Below are 16,604 nucleotides of genomic sequence, written 5' to 3'. Positions count from 1 at the left end.
TCTCGCTCAAACTAGTTTACAATTTAAATAGGGAGTTGTGTATACTTTTGACTGATTTAAATTGCTTTAATAATAGTGATGTGTGTGAACATCAGTGTGGAAATATATTTTTGATACAAAGCTTTGGTCAGTGTTTCCTTGTTTGCTTGTTCCATAGTACTGAAGCCTTAATGTGTAAACCTCCGAATACTGCTCATCTCCCGCTTGAGACTGACTGCTTAGCCACAGCTACCAACTAAATCTTTGTGGTACAGACTGATAACAAAGGGGATTTATTGCATATACCTGTAGTCTTAATCTTCTGTAGCGCTCCCTAAGGGAACTGCACAGGATTCTGCCTAACACTTCTTCCCCTCGTTGTCCGGGGGGTGAGGAGATTGATGTGGAAGAGCTAGCAGATTTCTTCCTCGCCAAGACCACCGAAACCAGGGAAGGCTGGGATCTCAAACACTTGGGTGCAGAGTCCAGCACCCTGTACTTTTGCTCGTATCGGTCTCTCTTCACATGGTCTTCCTCTTAGCCTCACGGTGTTTGTACAGGAAACCTTTCTTCTCCTCAGGGACTAGTTGAAATAATTCCAAGGCCCTGGTGATCATGGCGTGGAATGAGCCGATCTCGTTGGGCGGGGCCCTGGGCGGCGGAGACAGGACATCTAACCCAATGTCGTCCGTGCCAGTCATCGCTGTCTCCGGGTCCATCTGATCCCTTGGCGGAGGGGAGGGAGGCGAAGGGTGACAAGGCAGTGGAGGGTGAACTCTTGAAGGGGGTTCGCCTGATGGCCCAGGCGCCACCGGTCTCCCGCAGGCGGAAGGGGCATCCTCGTCCAAATTTCCAAGCACAAGGTGTGCAGTGCCTGGAGAATGTCCACTGGGGGTTCAGGTGGTTGCTGAGGTGATGGAGTGACGGTGGCAGCGGTGTAGGGTCCTCCAAATCCTCTGCACCCTGCTCCTCGTCGGTCTCGTCATCACTCTCGACGTCTCCCTCGTTGGTCTAGTTATCTCGACGCCTCCCTCGTGGGGGTCCCTCTCGTAGGACTTGGCCTCGACGAACCTCTGTTGCAAAACAGTCTGGCGAGCAGAAAGCTCCTCAGAGGAGATGTCTGTGCCCTGTAGGACTATGATGGCCCGCCCCCCCTTCTCTGCGATCAGGGGGGACGGTTTCGGGGAGAGGCTGAAAAGACTATTCCCTCCTGGCAGGCAGGGAAACTCGCCAGGGGGGAGGGGTTCGCACCCTGCAAATCCACATCCTTCACTAGGGACGCCACCACTCCTTAGATGGAAGGCTTCGCTGGGTGAATCTGGGCCTTCACGACCTTGGTCGAGCTGGAGGCCTTCCTCTTGGAGGTTGTGGGGGGGTCAGCACCCCACTTCCCCTTGGCTTTCTCCATCTGGTTCATCCGGGGCTTCTCCAGAAGCTTACCAGTCCGACTTACTCTTCACCTAACCAGAGCATTGGCTTGTGGCCAAAGGTGTTGGAGACGCTGTGCTCACCCTGGCCGCCGCGGAGCCCGTTGCAATAGCGCTCCCGAAGGCCCCAGACTCACGGTGCTTGGCCTTATGTTGGACCCCCATCGCCAGAGCACCTTCAAAAAGGTCTTATAAGACAGCTCAGATTTCTTCTTGTGGCTGGGGGAAGCATGCTGCCGGGACTCACCTGTAAGAGGGGCCTTGACCTAGACCCACTCAGTGAGACGCCTGCGCTGATCCTTCACGGTGCGGGAGGACCATCTACTTGCAAAACGCAGTCATCCTCCACGTGCGTTTGGTCCAAAAGCAGGCAATGGAGGCACAGGGAATGCCCATCGTCCAAGTAGATGTTCCGTAGGCCGCATCCTTGGCAAACCCTGAACAGAAGCGTGGAGTCTTCCTTCTCCTCTGCCATGTCCACGCAGAGTAGGCCTCGAAGAATCATCTGGAATCTTAATGAAATTTCGCCCTTGAGTAGCACTGGAGAATCCGAAAATGGGTCCCTGTTAATCAGATGATGGATCGATGGAGCTTGAGGCGCAATTGACTGAAAAAAACAGTAAACTCTGGAAAAAATCACAAGGACTCCCACCACTCTAACGTGGGGTAAAAATCTGAAGCTAGCTGCCAGAGGAGGGGCTTAGGTAGAGGGCAGTCATTGGCTGCGGCAGTATAACGAACAAGTTACTTACCTGTAACTGTTGTTCTCCAGCATGGGTCTGGCATGGATTCACATGCTCATGAATATTCCCCGTCATCAGGTTGGGAATCCTCGGTAAGAAAAATCAGTATCAGTTTCGTTTCTGATCTGTCTTTCGTAGTAGCAACCAATCACTGATCTCTGCGTCATACTGACCACAGCCAATGACTGCCATCTCCCTATGCCCCGCCTCTGGCAGCCATCTTCAGATTTGTTAGCACGTGAAGTGGCAGTATGACCAAGTGAAGAGCCGCAGAGGGGTAGGCAGGAGGGTTCGCATGTGAATCCATGCCAGACCCACGCTGGAGAAAAATTACAGGTAAGTAACTTGTTCCTTCTCCAGCATGGGGTCTGGCATGGATTCACATGCTCATGAATGACAATGCATTACTTACCGTAAAAGCATTTCTGATGGTTGTATCTGCTTAGATTCACATGCTGTGCATAGGTCCGACATCCAGTGGTCACTGCGGAGTATTGCATTTTGTTTTTCGTAGTCGAAAAGGGACGTCGACAAGGCGTGCCTGAAATACTATCCCTATAGTGACGTGCGTTGTACCCACAATCCCTCACGCGTCGAGGTCCCTCGGTTTGTATTTTTCTGCCCCGAGGGAGCCTTCTAGACGTGAGTGAGTACAGAAAAGAGATATAAAAGGAAGTCTATGTTCCTTCCATCCGAGCGGGGAGGAAGGGTGGGCGCATGTGAATCTAAGCAGATACAACCATCAGAAATGCTTTTATGGTAAGTAATGCAGTGTCTTCTGATGTTTGTTAATCTGCTTAGAATCACATGCTGTGCATAGACTAGCGAGCAGTACCCGGAGTTGGCGGTGGGTTATGAGAAGGAACAGTAGAGAAAAGATGTCTTAATACTGCCTGTCCCACCTGGGAGTCAGATCTAGAGTGTGCATCTAGACAGTAGTGTTTTGTAAAGGTGTGCACAGAACTCCAGGAAGCCGCTTTGCAGATGGACTCAAGGGGAACATTTGCAATAAATGCTATGGACGCCCCCGTGCCTCGAGTAGAGTGCTCTTGGCTTAAAGGGTAGTTCTCTCTTAGCAAGAGTGTAGCAGAGAGTGATGCATTGAACAATCCATCTAGAAATAGTGGACTTTGAAACTGCATCCCCTTCTCTTCCTGCTGCCACCGAGACGAAGAACTGATTAGTCTTCCTCAGTGGTCTGGTTCTTTCCATGTAGAACATGACCGCTCTGCGCACATCTAGTGTGTGCAGAGTTTTTTCTCCCAAGTTGGAAGGATTTTGAAAGAACGTTGGCAGTTCTATTGGTTTACGTGGAATTTCGAGATGAATTTCGGAGCAAACCTTGGGTGCGTGCGTAGAATCACCTTATCTCTGATAACTAACGAAGGGGTCTAGAACAGAAAGAGCCTGTAGTTCACTTACTCTCCTGATGGAGGTGATAGCTATTAAAAAAGCAGTCTTAAGAGTGAGGTCTTTAAGAGATGCTTTGTGCATGGGTTCTAAAGGTGAGCCCATGAGTCTGGTAAGTACCACGTTAAGGTCCCATCCGGGAGCTGGGTCAGCTATCGGGGGGTGTATTCTCTTTACTCCCTCCATGAAGGCCTTTATAACAGGGATCTTCCACCACGACACCTTGAGTTGGGAAGTGGTGTATGCAGAAAGTGCCGCTAGGTGGACTTTAATGGGATTGAACACTTAGACCTGAATCCAATAAGTGGGGCAGGTATAGAACAATATGTGTGGGAGAGCAGTCAATTGGGTTGATGCTTTTTCCTCTGCACAAGATGACAAATCTCTTCCACTTGCTAGAATAGCAGTGGCGAGTGTTAGGTTTTCTGGCTTCCCTGAGGATGTCCATGCATCTCTGCGGGAGCTGTAGATGTCCGAATTCTATGATCTCAGGAGCCAAGCTGCTAAGTTCATGTTCTGGGGGCATGGATGCAGAGTCCTGCCCTTGTCTTGTGACAGCATGTTGTACGGGCAGGGGAGTGTCACTGGGGGAGATAGAGACATCTCCATCAAGTGAGCGAACCATGGCTGTCGGGCCCACATTGGGGCCACCAGTATCATGGTCACTTGTTCCTGGTGCATCTTGTGCACCACCTTGTTGAGAAGGGGAGTCGGGGGAAAAGCATAAACAAATTTCCCTGACCATTGCATCGACAGACCGTTCCCCTTGGATTGGTTCTGGGGGTACCTGGAGGCGTAACTTAGGCATTGTGAGTTCTCCAGGGTTGCGAATAGGTCTATTTCTGGGAATCCCCATTGTGTGAAGACGTCGAAGACGATGTCTTCGTGCAGTCGCCATTCGTACTCTTCGGGTAGGGGGAAATCTCTGCTGAGTTTGTCTGCCAGCAGATTGAGTTCCCCTGGTACATGTTGACAGTAGGAACATGTTTTGTTTGAGAGCCCACTTCCATATATTTTGGGCCAGTTTGGACAGTCCTGGAGAGTGGGTGCCCCCTGCTTGTTGATGTAGTACATGGCTGTGGTGCTGTCTGTAAGGACCAACACAGTCTTGCCTTGTAGGTGTTCCTGGAAGGCTTTTAGCCCTTGAACACAGCTAGTAGCTCCAGTAGATTTATGTGTTTGGATGCTACGTTCGGAGTCCACACTCCGTGAGCAGTCTGATGGGATAGGTGAGCCCCCCCATCCTGTGAGGGATGCGTCTGTGGTCAGAGTGGCTTCCGCCGCGGGGGTGGCAAAGGGTTTCCCTCTTTCCAGGCTTTCCTTTGTCCACCACCGTAGCGAGAGAACCAAGGCCTGCGAGACCACCACTAGATCGTCCCATAGTCCGCTGGCCTGACACCACTGGCTGTTGAGCCACTCTTGCATAGGGCGCAGGCGCGCGTGAGGTACCAAATAAATACACGACGCCATCATGCCTAGCAAGCGCATTGCTTTGCGTACCGTCACCTCTCGACCGGTCACATATTGAGAGATCTGAAACAGCATGTTTTGGACCCTCTCGTTGGAGGGGAAGACAAGGCCGTCCTTTGTTTGAATTAGAGCCCCTAGGAATTGTTTGATTTGGCTGGGGTCTAGGCTGGACTTCTTTTCGTTGATGGAGAAGCCCAACTGGAACAAAAGGTCTACAGTCCTTTGGGTATTGGAGAAGCATGTTTCGTAAGAATCCCCTGTTATGAGCCAGTCGTCGAGGTAAGGGTAAACTGGGATGGACAACCTGCGCAGGTGGGCCGCTGCCAGTACCAGTACCTTCGTGAATACCCTTGGTGCTGATGCTATGCCGAAGGGTAGCACTCTGAACTGGTAGTGTTTGCCCTCTATCATGAACCTGAGGTATCTTCTGTGCGCTGGCAACATTAAATTATGAAAGTATGCATCTTTCATGTCCAATGTTGTCATGTAATCTCCCTGTGATAGCAGTGGGATCACTTCCTGTAAGGTCACCATACGAAACTTCTGGGGTTTGATAAACTTGTTAGCTGGGCGCAGATCTAATACAGGGCGCATGGTTAGATCCTTTTTGGGTACAAGGAAGTACACTGAATAAATACCTTCCGTTACCTGAGATAGAGGCACGACCTCTATGGCTCCTTTTTCCAGCAGTTGTTGTACTTCTTGGAGAAGGATGGCAAGGTGTTCCGGTGTCATGCGTCGTCCCCTCGGGGGTCTGTATGTTGGGGAACTGTTGAATTCGATGCAGTATCCGTGGGCTATGGTGGAAAGTACCCAGCGGTCTGACGTTATTCCCTCCCATGCTGGAAGAAAGGATGTTATCCGGCCCCCGACCGGTGTTGCATGGGAGGGGACTCGAATCTTCGCATCACTTGGTGTTGTGGGGGCCTGGGAGCCTCTGGGGGTGGACCCCCGACCTCTCCCTTTGCCCCGGCGCTGGCCTCTTTGGCTGTACTGCCCACTATTGGTCTGGTAATTGGTGGCAGGGTACTGTTGCTGCTGATTCTGCTGTTGGCGTTGGCCACGAAAAAAGCGTTTGTTGCCATAGCCGCGTCTGGTAGTGGGCTTAGAGATCTGGTCAAGAGTTTTGATAGTATCTAACTCTTTTTTAGCCATCTCCAGAGCCTCATCCACCGCTTTCCCGAAGAGGTTTGAGTCTTCAACAGGTTTATTTATTAAAGACGCCTGTGTCTCCGGTTTGAACCCTGAGTTGCGCAGCCATACATGGCGTTTTAGGAGTATTCCCTGAACCAGGGAACGTCCCGCTGTCTCTGCAGCATCCAGAGAGTTCTTTACAATACTCTGGTTGACCTGGGTTCCTTCGCCAATAGTTGATAGCAGGCGTGTACGTAGTGGTTCTGGATATTCTTCGGCGTCTTTGCGCAGTTTGGCCAACTGCGCGTCCGCGTAGCTAGCTAGCAAAGAATTGTTGTTCGCAATTCTTGCCGAAAAGGCAGCCGAGGATGTGACTCTTTGCAAGGGCATATAACCTCTTGCCCTCCTTGTCAGATGGTGCCTCGCTGGTGGACAGCGGCACCCCTGCCCTCTTCCTTGTATTAGTTACTACAAGGGAATCTTGAATGGAATGTCCCCTGATGTACAGCGGGTCTGAGGGTGAAGGAGTGAAAAGTTTTTCAATTCTTGGATTAACTCCTCTGATTAGTGCGGGTGTGGATAGCGAAGGGATGATTCTTCTCTTCACTGAAGCGAGGAGGGGAATGGTCTGGCTGACTGGGGGTTTCTCCTTAATTACTCTTTCCACAAAGTCTATTTCAGGAGAGATCTCCCCAGTGTCCAGTCCGAAATGTGCTGCTGCTCTGCGCAACAGGGCATTGAATGTGGGCTGATCGTCAATGGGAGATGTGTTTCTAACAGGTGAATTGTCAGGAGGATTTAGGTTCAGGACATCAGTGTCCGAATATACTGATGGGGATTGCCAGGGATGAGAAGGTCCTTCTGGATTTTCTCCGAAGCCTTCTCCTACCATGTCTGGGCTGTCTTCCAGACCTTCCTCCTGGTTCTGTCCCTCATCGTCCACAAACTCATCCTCCTCCTCCAAGTATAGTTCCTCACCAGTGAGGTCATACACATTATGGAAGTCTGAGGCTGTGTCCTGCTGGGGATTAACTAGTCTCGGATATTTGGCCCTGGGGTCCTCCTGAGGCCCTTCTCTTGTTCTCATGGGAGGGTTCTCGGTCTTCATAAACCTCTCCATTCTCTCCATGCAGAGATGGAGCCTTTCCATGGTTTCATGGGGTACCCCTGAGCGGTCTAGCGGGGGAAAATTAGTGTCATCTAGCTGAAAATGGCTCAACCTCTCCCATAACGTCGAGGAAAGTGTCCCATCGCCTTCCGAAAAGCCTTCCGGTGTGCGGGGAGTCCCCCCCCCCCCCCCGACTGAAGGGGGTAGTCCCTGTCTTTCCGTGTCTTTCGACCTCTGCGTAGCGCTCGATGTGTCTTTCGGCGTACGCTTCTGGGCGTCGGCTACAACGATCCTCGCCAAGCTCTCTGCGACTCGTTTGTCAGCGGAGGGCTCTGGTTTCGACGTTCCGGGTGTCGATCATTCTACGGCGGCGTGCGCTCTCTGCTGGTGCGTGCCGGCCGCTGGTTTGGGGGCGGCGCCCTTATTTGCCGAAAGCCCAGTCGCTGGTCGCGGCTGCGAGGGGCTTCGAACCTGAACGGTCCGAGGAGGCCGCCGGTGGCACCTGCGTCTCCTTGGGCGCTGATGCTTTCTTCGTCTTCGACGAAGAGCCATGGGTTGTGTGCATGTGTGGTATCGTGTGCGTCAGTGTCGCCGGGGTGTTCATCCCCATAAGCAGGGCGTGAGCCGAGCCCGTCGGGGCCGGGGACAGACGACGAAGAGCGCAAGCACTCTTTAGAGGGGTCTACGACTTCCGTAGCGGAGGTCGTGTTATCACGTTCCTCGTCACTGTCAGTGGTAGCAGCGGCGGGTGAAGAATCGGCCTTCGACATAGCGTAGGCCGCCCACCTCATGACCCTACGGTCTTTTAGAGTCTTTGGCTTAAGAAGCCGACAAGCCGTGCAACCCTCCTCTTTGTGATCGAGGGGCAAGCAGCGGTTACACCGTGAATGCTTGTCCTTCCAAGTAAACTTGCCCTTGCAAAGTAGGCAAAACCTAAAGGGTGTCCTCTCCATAGCCGAGGCAATAAATCGTGATAACGACCCCAAGGGAAAGGAAGGGGAAAAGGAAAGGCATTCTCAGAAAAGAACCAGAGATGTCCCACGACCCCACTCTCCCTACTGTATTTGGCCTGCGAGGCCAGGCCACGTGTTCGGCAACGCCGAAGGATCTCCTCCGCTCGTCCCCTCCGTCGAAGATCTTGCTCGGCGGAGACAGCTTCACAACTGCGTGGAGGGATCGATATGTTATATGTTAAATAGGAAAACGACCAAAGGTCGAGGAGATGGAATCTGCAATGTCTCGAAGAGCTCCGCGTAAATGTGAGCAGTAGCTGGGCGGAAAAAAACAATCTGAGGGACCTCGACGCGTGAGGGATTGTGGGTACAACGCATGTCACTATAGGGATAGTATTTCAGACACGCCTTGTCGACGTCCCTTTTCGACTACGAAAAACAAAATGCAATACTCCGCAGTGACCACTGGATGTCGGACCTATGCACAGCATGTGATTCTAAGCAGATTAACAAACATCAGAAAAAAGAATACATAGCAGTACACACATGCACAACCACGGGAGGTGGCAAAGGCTCAACTTTAAGCATTACATCCAAAACAACATTAAGCAATTCTTACCTCGTCACCAGGCTCACCTTAGGCGAACAGGTTGCGCAGCACTGCTTGGCCGACCCTGGACTCCTCCCTGGAATCCCGATCGACGCAGTAGAATTTCGTGAAGGTGTGCGTCAACCTCCACGTAGCAGCCCTGCAGATGTCCAGCAAGGGCACACCAGATAGGAACGCCGTGGTAGCTGCGATCGCTCTGGTGGAATGGGCTCTCGGACGGCCAGGCAGCGGTCGGTTTGCCAACCGATGACAGTACATGATACAGCCGGAGAGCCATCTGGAAATGGAAGCCTTCGAGAGTGCCTTCCCCTGATTGACAGGTCCAAAGTTCACAAAAAGTTGTGATGTCTTCCGAAAACTCTTCGTGCGGTCCACGTAGAACTTCAGCGCTCTAGCCACATCCAGCGAGTGCAAAGTCATTTCAGCCGGCGACGAAGGCGACGGGAAGAAAACAGGCAACACCAAGGGTTTGTTGAGGTGGAAGTCCGACGGCACCATGGGCATGAAGGAGGGGGTGCGTCCTGAGCCTGGATCTCTCCCACCCGTCGTGCGGAGGTGATGGCCACGAGAAACGCTGTTTTCCACGACAAGAACTTCAACTGAGCTGAGTGCAGAGGCTCGAACGGAGGTCCCATGAGCTTGGTCAGCACCACGTTGCGCTCCCACGCCGGGGCCGGTGCCTTCACCGACGGGAACTATCTGAACAGTCCCTTCATGAATTCTATCACCAGACGATGAGACCACAAAGACGTCCGTCCCGTGGTTCTGGTGTATCGGGAGATCGCAGCAAGATGAATCTTGATGGAAGCGTGCACCAGTCCAGCCTTGGCCAGCGTCAGCAGGTACGGCAGTACTTGAGGAACCGTATTCCGTAGAGTGTTAATCTTCTGTGCGTGGCACCAGACAGAGAACCTCTTCCATTTGTGTCCATAGCATTTAAGAGTTGAGGACGCCCTGGCCTTTGCAAGAACCTCTCTGCAGTCGGCCGGTATGTCATAACCTCCAAACTCTAACGCAGCAGGAGCCAGGCCTGCAAGTTCAGCGACTTCGGGTTGTGATGGAGGATGGCGCCTCTTTCCCTGGAGAGAAGATCCGCGTCCACTGGCAGCGTGATTGACGGGGACGCTGACAACTCCAGAAGGTCCAGGAACCATATCTGCCTCGGCCACACAGATGCGACGAGGATCATCCTGCACCGTGATCTCTTGAGCTGGTTGATGAGCCGGATCAGCAGCGGCAATGGAGGGAACGCATATAGGAACAGGCCCTCCCAGGGGAATGAGAAAGCATCGCCCATGCTCCTCGGCTGGGGAAACCTGCTGGCGAAGCTCTGGCACTTGGAGTTTATCGCCGTCGCGAACAGATCGATCTGGGGTGTGCCCCACCGTCGGAAGAGGCGGTCCACTAGATCCTGTCGTAGTTCCCACTCGTGGCACGAGCGCAGCTCTCTGCTAAGCGAGTCGGCGATGGTGTTTTTTATCCCTGCCAGATGAAACGGCACCAGAAACATCCCTTGGGCGACGGCCCAATGCCACAGATCCTGAGCCTCCTTGGACAGGGCTGGGGATCTGGTGCCGCCCTGGTTCCTGATGTAGAACATGGTGGTGGTGCTGTCGGTGAAGATCCTCACCACCTTGCCCTTGAGGGACGGAAGAAAGGACCCGAGGGCCTAAAACACTGCACGGAGTTCCAGGACGTTGATATGGAGGGACTTCTCCGTCGGCAGCCAAAGGCCTCTCGCGTGCAGATTTTCGGTGTGCGCTCCCCACCCTTCCAGGGAGGCATCCGTGGTCACTGTCTTCTGGTGGCCCGGGGTCTGGAAGTCCATGCCCGCCGTCAGATGCGCGCGGGTGCCCCACCACCGGATCGCTCGTCGGAAGCTCTCGTCGAGTGTCATCCTGTCCTCGAAGCTGCCCGTCTGGATCCAGCGAGCGTCCAGGAACTCTTGCAACGGGCGCATCCGAAGCCTGCACAGGCAGATGAGATAAATGCAAGAAGACATCATTCCGAGGAGGGATTTGATGGACCTCACCCTGGCCGCGTCCGCAACCAGCATCCGCTGCACCTTGCCCAAGATGGCCCTCGTCCTTTCCTCCGACGGAGAAGCAAGAAGCGCCACTGTGTCGAGTTTCGCTCCCAGAAACAGCGCGTATTGTGCGGGAACCAGGTGGGACTTGGCGTAGTTTATGGAGAATCAGAGCCAGTCGTCCAGGTAGGGGTAGACGTGTATCCCCTACAGGCACAGCCGCGCCGCCACCGGTGCGAGGCACTTGGTGAACACCCTGGGTGCCGACCTCAATCCGAAGGGAAGGGCTCTGAACTGGTAGTGACGCCCTTGGACCACGAATCTGAGAAACTTTCGGTGTCCCTTTAGGATGGGGATATGGAAGTAGGCATCCTCCAAATCCAACTACGACAGGAAATCGCCCTCCTCCAGTTGACCCAGGACGTGCTGGAGGGTGACCATCCGGAACTTCTGTGCCTTGATGAATTTGTTCAGTCGTCGTAGGTCCAGGATGGGACGCCATCCTCCCATCTTCTTCACGAGAAAGTATCTTGAGTAAACTCGAGCCCAGAAGCCTCTTTGGGACGAGCTCGATGGGGCCTTTCTTGAGCATCGCCTTTACCTCCAAGAGAAGTTGAGGGACGTGATGTTCCTTCCTTGCCACAGGGGGGATGCGCGGGCACTTTAGAAACTTGAGCGCATGACCCTGGGCCAGGGCGTCCAGCACCCAACGGTCGGTGGAGATGGACTCCCACACGCTGACGAAGTTCGCCAGCCGGCCTCCCACCGGGGTGCTTCGGTGGGGGCCCGACCCCACGGCCGGTTCAGTCCTGCTTCGACGAGGCTTTGCCGCCTTGTCCTCCTTGGCGACGACGGCGGGGTCCGCCCGACTTGCCTCGTCCCCTGTAGGCTTCCTGTGACGACGAACGGGCCGCTTGACGATAGGTGGAAAATCCACCGCCGGAACCTTTGGAGGCACCCTGCTTGCCTCCGCCGCTCCGAAAGGGCGGCCGTCGCTGCTGGAGAACACCAAGAGCCCGGGCCGTCTCCGTCTTGATGGCTTGTAGGGAATCGTCCACCGTTTTCCCCAAACAGGTTGCTCCCGTCGAACGGCATGTCCAAGACTCTGGTCTGCACGTCCTGACGGAAGTCAGTTGCCTTGAGCCATCCACGCCGTCTAAGGCACACGCCGTTGCCCAACTGGCGAAATCCAGTGTCAGCGATGTCCGTCGCTATCGTAATGGTGTGGTCCGACGCCACTTCTTCCTGCAAGATCTCTAGGGCCTCCGCCCTCTTGTCTGGTAGGAAAACCAGCAAGGGGGCGATTTTGTACCACAACTCCCTGTCGTAGCGGGCTACGATAGCCAAGGCGTTAGCAGCCTTAATTGTCGTTGCTGCCGATGAGGACTCTGCGTCCCATCGTGTCCAAATTCTTTCCCTCGCCGTCCGGCGGGGAGGTTGACGTAGAGGCTGAGGCCCCCCGCTTTCTTCCTGGCCGCCGCGGAGACGACCGAGACCGGGGTCGGCTGTGCCCGAAGGCACAAGGGGGCCGCGTCCGGGACCCGGTACTTCTTCTCGTACCGATCTCTTATCACAGGCGTTGTGGATGGGTTCTTGAGGAGGGCGAGACCCTCATCCCAGATATCGTCCAGTAGAGGTACAGCGAGGACCGTCTTCCTCTTGGTCTTGCGCCGTTGATAAAGGAAACCTTCCTTCTCTTCCAGGCAGAGCTGGAAAAGCTTGGATGCCCTGGCTATCATGGCATGAAACGATCCAATCTCGTCGGGCGGGGAAGCCCGGGGAGGAGGTGACGACGGGAGATCCTCGTCGTAAACCTAGTCGTCTTTGCCCGTCGCGGCCGTGTCAGTCCCCGTATCATCCCCACGGGTCGTGGACGGGGAGGAGGGCTGAGCAGGGCGCGATGGTTGAAAAGGAGGTGGAGGATGAATCCTTCTCTTAGGAGGAGGGCTCCCAGAAGGGCCTGGCTCCGGGTCTCCCGTCGGGAGAGGTTCCTCCGTTGGTGGTAACGGCAATCTCGTCCTTCTCTCCGAGCATAAGGACTGTATAGCCAACAAAATGGCCGAGTTGTCTTGCAGCACGGGTTGAGGGGAGTCCGACGGGCAGTCAGGAGCCCCGTCGGCACCCTCGACGTTCTCGTCGTCTCCTACGTCAGGGTCCCTCCCGACGGGCTGGTCTTCCACGCCAACGCCGTGGCTTAAGACTTCGATCAGCTCCTCCTCAGAGGTTGAGGCCGAATCCACAACGACCTCCTGCCCCCCCCCCTTTTTCTTCTCCGTCGGAGGTTTCACAGGGGTCCTGTCGATGGGCATGAAAGAGGACTCCCTCCGCGGTGGCAGGGAGACTCTGGGCCCCGAGGTCGCCACCACTGGTGTAGCCTCCACAGGCTGAGCCAGGGCCGCCGCGACTGTCTCGATAGAGGCCTTGGCCGGATGGATTAAGGCTTTCACCACCTTAGGTGCGCTCACCGCCTTCTCCTTGGGGGGAGGGTCACCGCCTCGCTCCCCCTCCGATGGGGCCTTCGAGCTCGACCTGGGTCTCTCCAGGAGCTTCGCCGGGTGCTCGGCCTTCCTCTTACCCGAGCCAGAGCATTGGCTCGTGGTTGATGGCGCCGGGGAGGACGCGCCCTGCCTGGCGCCCGTAGAGCCCGACCGTTCGGCGCTCCCGGTGCCAACGGACTCGCGGTGCTTGGCCTTCTGTTGGACCCCCGTCGCCAGGGCGCCCTCAAAGGTCTTAGAAGACCGCTCGGACTTCTTCTCGCCTGACGGGCTCTTCCCTTCCAGCCAGTTGGCGAGACGCAGATGGCGGTCCTTCATGGTCCGCTCCGACATATTGCCGCAAAACACAGTCCTTCTCCACGTGCGTCTTGTCCTCATGCAGGCAGTAGAGGCAAAGGGAGTGTTCGTCCTCAGACATTCTGAAGCTGGCATCCAGGGCAGACCCTGAACAGCTTTCCGGGCGTCGAGCTTCCCTTCTCCTGGGCCATGATCGAGATGGGCCTGAAAAACTTCTGGAGTCCTCCAAAAGCGTGGCTCGACAAAATCTTCACCCTTGAGGGGCGTAGAAGAATCCGACACGGGTACCCGTTGATCGGATAAAGAAACGGTGGAGCTTGAGGCTCTTTTGACCGAAAGAGAACATTTTCCTAAGAAAAAGCGCGAAAAAAGCACTAAAGCTCGAGAGCAATAGCACGAGGATCCCAACACTTGAACGTGCGGTAAAAATCTGAAGATGGCTGCCAGAGGCGGGGCTTAGGGAGATGGCAGTCATTGGCTGTGGTCAGTATGACGCAGAGATCAGTGATTGGTTACTACTACGAAAGACAGATCAGAAACGCAACTGATACTGATTTTTCTTACCGAGGATTCCCAGCCTGACTGGGAATATTCATGAGCATGTGAATCCAAGCCAGACCCCATGCTGGAGAACCCAGAGACCAGTGATTGGTTGTTAGGAGAGAGAGTTCAGCAGTGAAACCGATTTCTTCTTTACAGTATCCGTGCTGGTGTGAGAACCTGACCGGTCCCTCCCACTCGGACCTTTCCTCGGAAAGGAGTCTACAACCTTACCGGGCCAAGGCAGCGGCAGCAGAGAACGTGGGTGTCGGACATGAACAGTATGGAGTAAAAGAGGACAGGATTTAGGAGTAACACCATCAAAGGATCATTGAGGTGGAATTCCGACAGCCTTCAGCATGAAAGGGGTGTGCCCGCAGCACCACCCTCGATTCGGGGAACGTCAGGTACGGCTGTTTGCTGGAAAGGGCTTAGATCACACCTACTCTGATGGCAGAAGTGTTGGCCACACGGAAAGTAGTTTTCCATGAGAGGCAAGATCGAAATAGTCCTTTGTCCTCAAAGTGAAAATATTCCTCGATACCTGGTATAGTGGGAGATAGCTGGCAGATATACCATGATAGTAGCATGTGCCAGTCTGTCCAGCCTTGGCCAAGGATTGCAAGTATGGAAGAACCTGTGGGGCTGTGACCCTCAGAGGGGTGATCTTCTGAGACCGGCACCCCGTAGTGAAACGCTTCCACTTGTGACCATAGCACTTTAAAGTCAAGGCCTTGCAAGGACCTCCCTACAGTCCACAGGCAACTCCCATCCTCCCAACTGTAGTGCGGCAGGAGCCAAGCCCTCAGGTTCAGCGATCCTGGGTCGGGGGGAAGGATTGCACCACCTTCTCTGATGAGAAGATCCAGAACCACTGGCAGCTTGACCGGAGGAGACACCGACAGGCTGAGACGGTACAGGTACCAAATCTGCCTCGCCCATGCAGAGGAGTATCAATCTGCATTGGCACGGTCTGAGTGTTGACCCGTAGAAGGAGAGGTAACGGATACATGAATAGGCCTTCCCATGGGAATGAGAACACGCCCCAAGGCTCTTCGTTGGTGAAATCTGCAGGTAACCCACAGGCCTCTGGCGTACAGACATCCAGTGTGCTGCGCAGTGTTCCAGGGAAGCGTCTGTGGTCAGTTTCCTGGTATGGGGGGGGGGGATGAGGGGAGGGAGTCTTAGTTACTTACCTGTAACTATTTCTCCAGCATTGTCATCTTTCATAGATTCAGATGCTTGAATATTCCCCGTCAGACTGGGAATCCTCTGATTAAAATAATTAAACATTTAATATACCTCCATAGTTCGAGAATGCATGCAAATACCCCATTATGGCCCATGAGCCATTCCATTGTGTAGTCCCTCCATCTCACTTTGGTCCTTTATGGCCCCAATCAATGAGGTGGCAGGGCCTAAGCTCCGCCCCAGTCGGCCATCTTCAGATTTTGAACGGTAGGAACTACAGTATGAAGGGTGCTGAGCGTAGGAGCAGCCTCTCAGGGGAGGCGGTGGGTGCATATGAATCTATGAAAGATACCAATGCTGGAGAACAACAAGTTATTTTCTTATCTAGCAACGTTCTTTCGATGGGATGTTCCAACAACGTATTCAAATCTATGCAGGTAATCACCACAGCTGTGCTGCTTCGGAAAATGTTCGGCATCTGTGTCCTGCATCGATGTTGATACGCTGTCCAAGGGCCTCCGTCGAGCCAACGTTACCAGATGTTATAAGACGCAAGACGCCTGCAGCCTCAGTTGTAGTTTTTTCCCAGAACATGTGGCACCAATCTTCTGCCAGTATGACTACAGACAGCCTTGCGGAAACGTAATCTGGAATCGCATAAGAAATTCTGTAGCAGGGCAGGCTGGGAGGGTACGATGTGGAATAAGTCGCCCGAACATCCCATCGAAAGAACGTTACCAGGTAAGAAAGTATTCCACATCTCTGACAGACTCCCAAAGCAGTACCAACATAAGGAGGTGGGAAAAGAATTTAGAAATTTAGAATGCCCATTTAAAATGCAGAATAAAGGACCGCCTTGCCAAAGGCCAGATCTTGCCCATGGATAGAATCCAAGGAGTAGTGTTTGACAAAAGTATGTACAGAGGCCCATGTAGCTGCTTCACAAAAGTTACGAATGGGAACACCCCTCTGCAGGACAGTAGAGGCAGCCCCACCCCTAGTAGAATGGGCCCATAAGCCTACCGGAGGGTCCTTACCCGCCAAGCGGCAACATTCCGAAATTGTCAAGATAATCCATCTAGACAGTCTGTTTAGTAACAGCTTGTCCCAAACGCCTTCCAGCGTATCCTATAAAGAGCCGATCGTCCACTCGGACCCGGGACATGCGCGAGATGTAGAAACTTAAAGCTCTCCTTGGGTCCAACCTATGGAGCCTCTCCT

The sequence above is a fragment of the Ambystoma mexicanum genome, chromosome 1p (assembly GCF_040938575.1).
Source record: "Ambystoma mexicanum isolate Mex_15411 chromosome 1p, UKY_AmexF1_1, whole genome shotgun sequence".
NCBI lineage: Eukaryota > Metazoa > Chordata > Amphibia > Caudata > Ambystomatidae > Ambystoma > Ambystoma mexicanum.
This window is presented reverse-complemented; position numbering follows the sequence as displayed.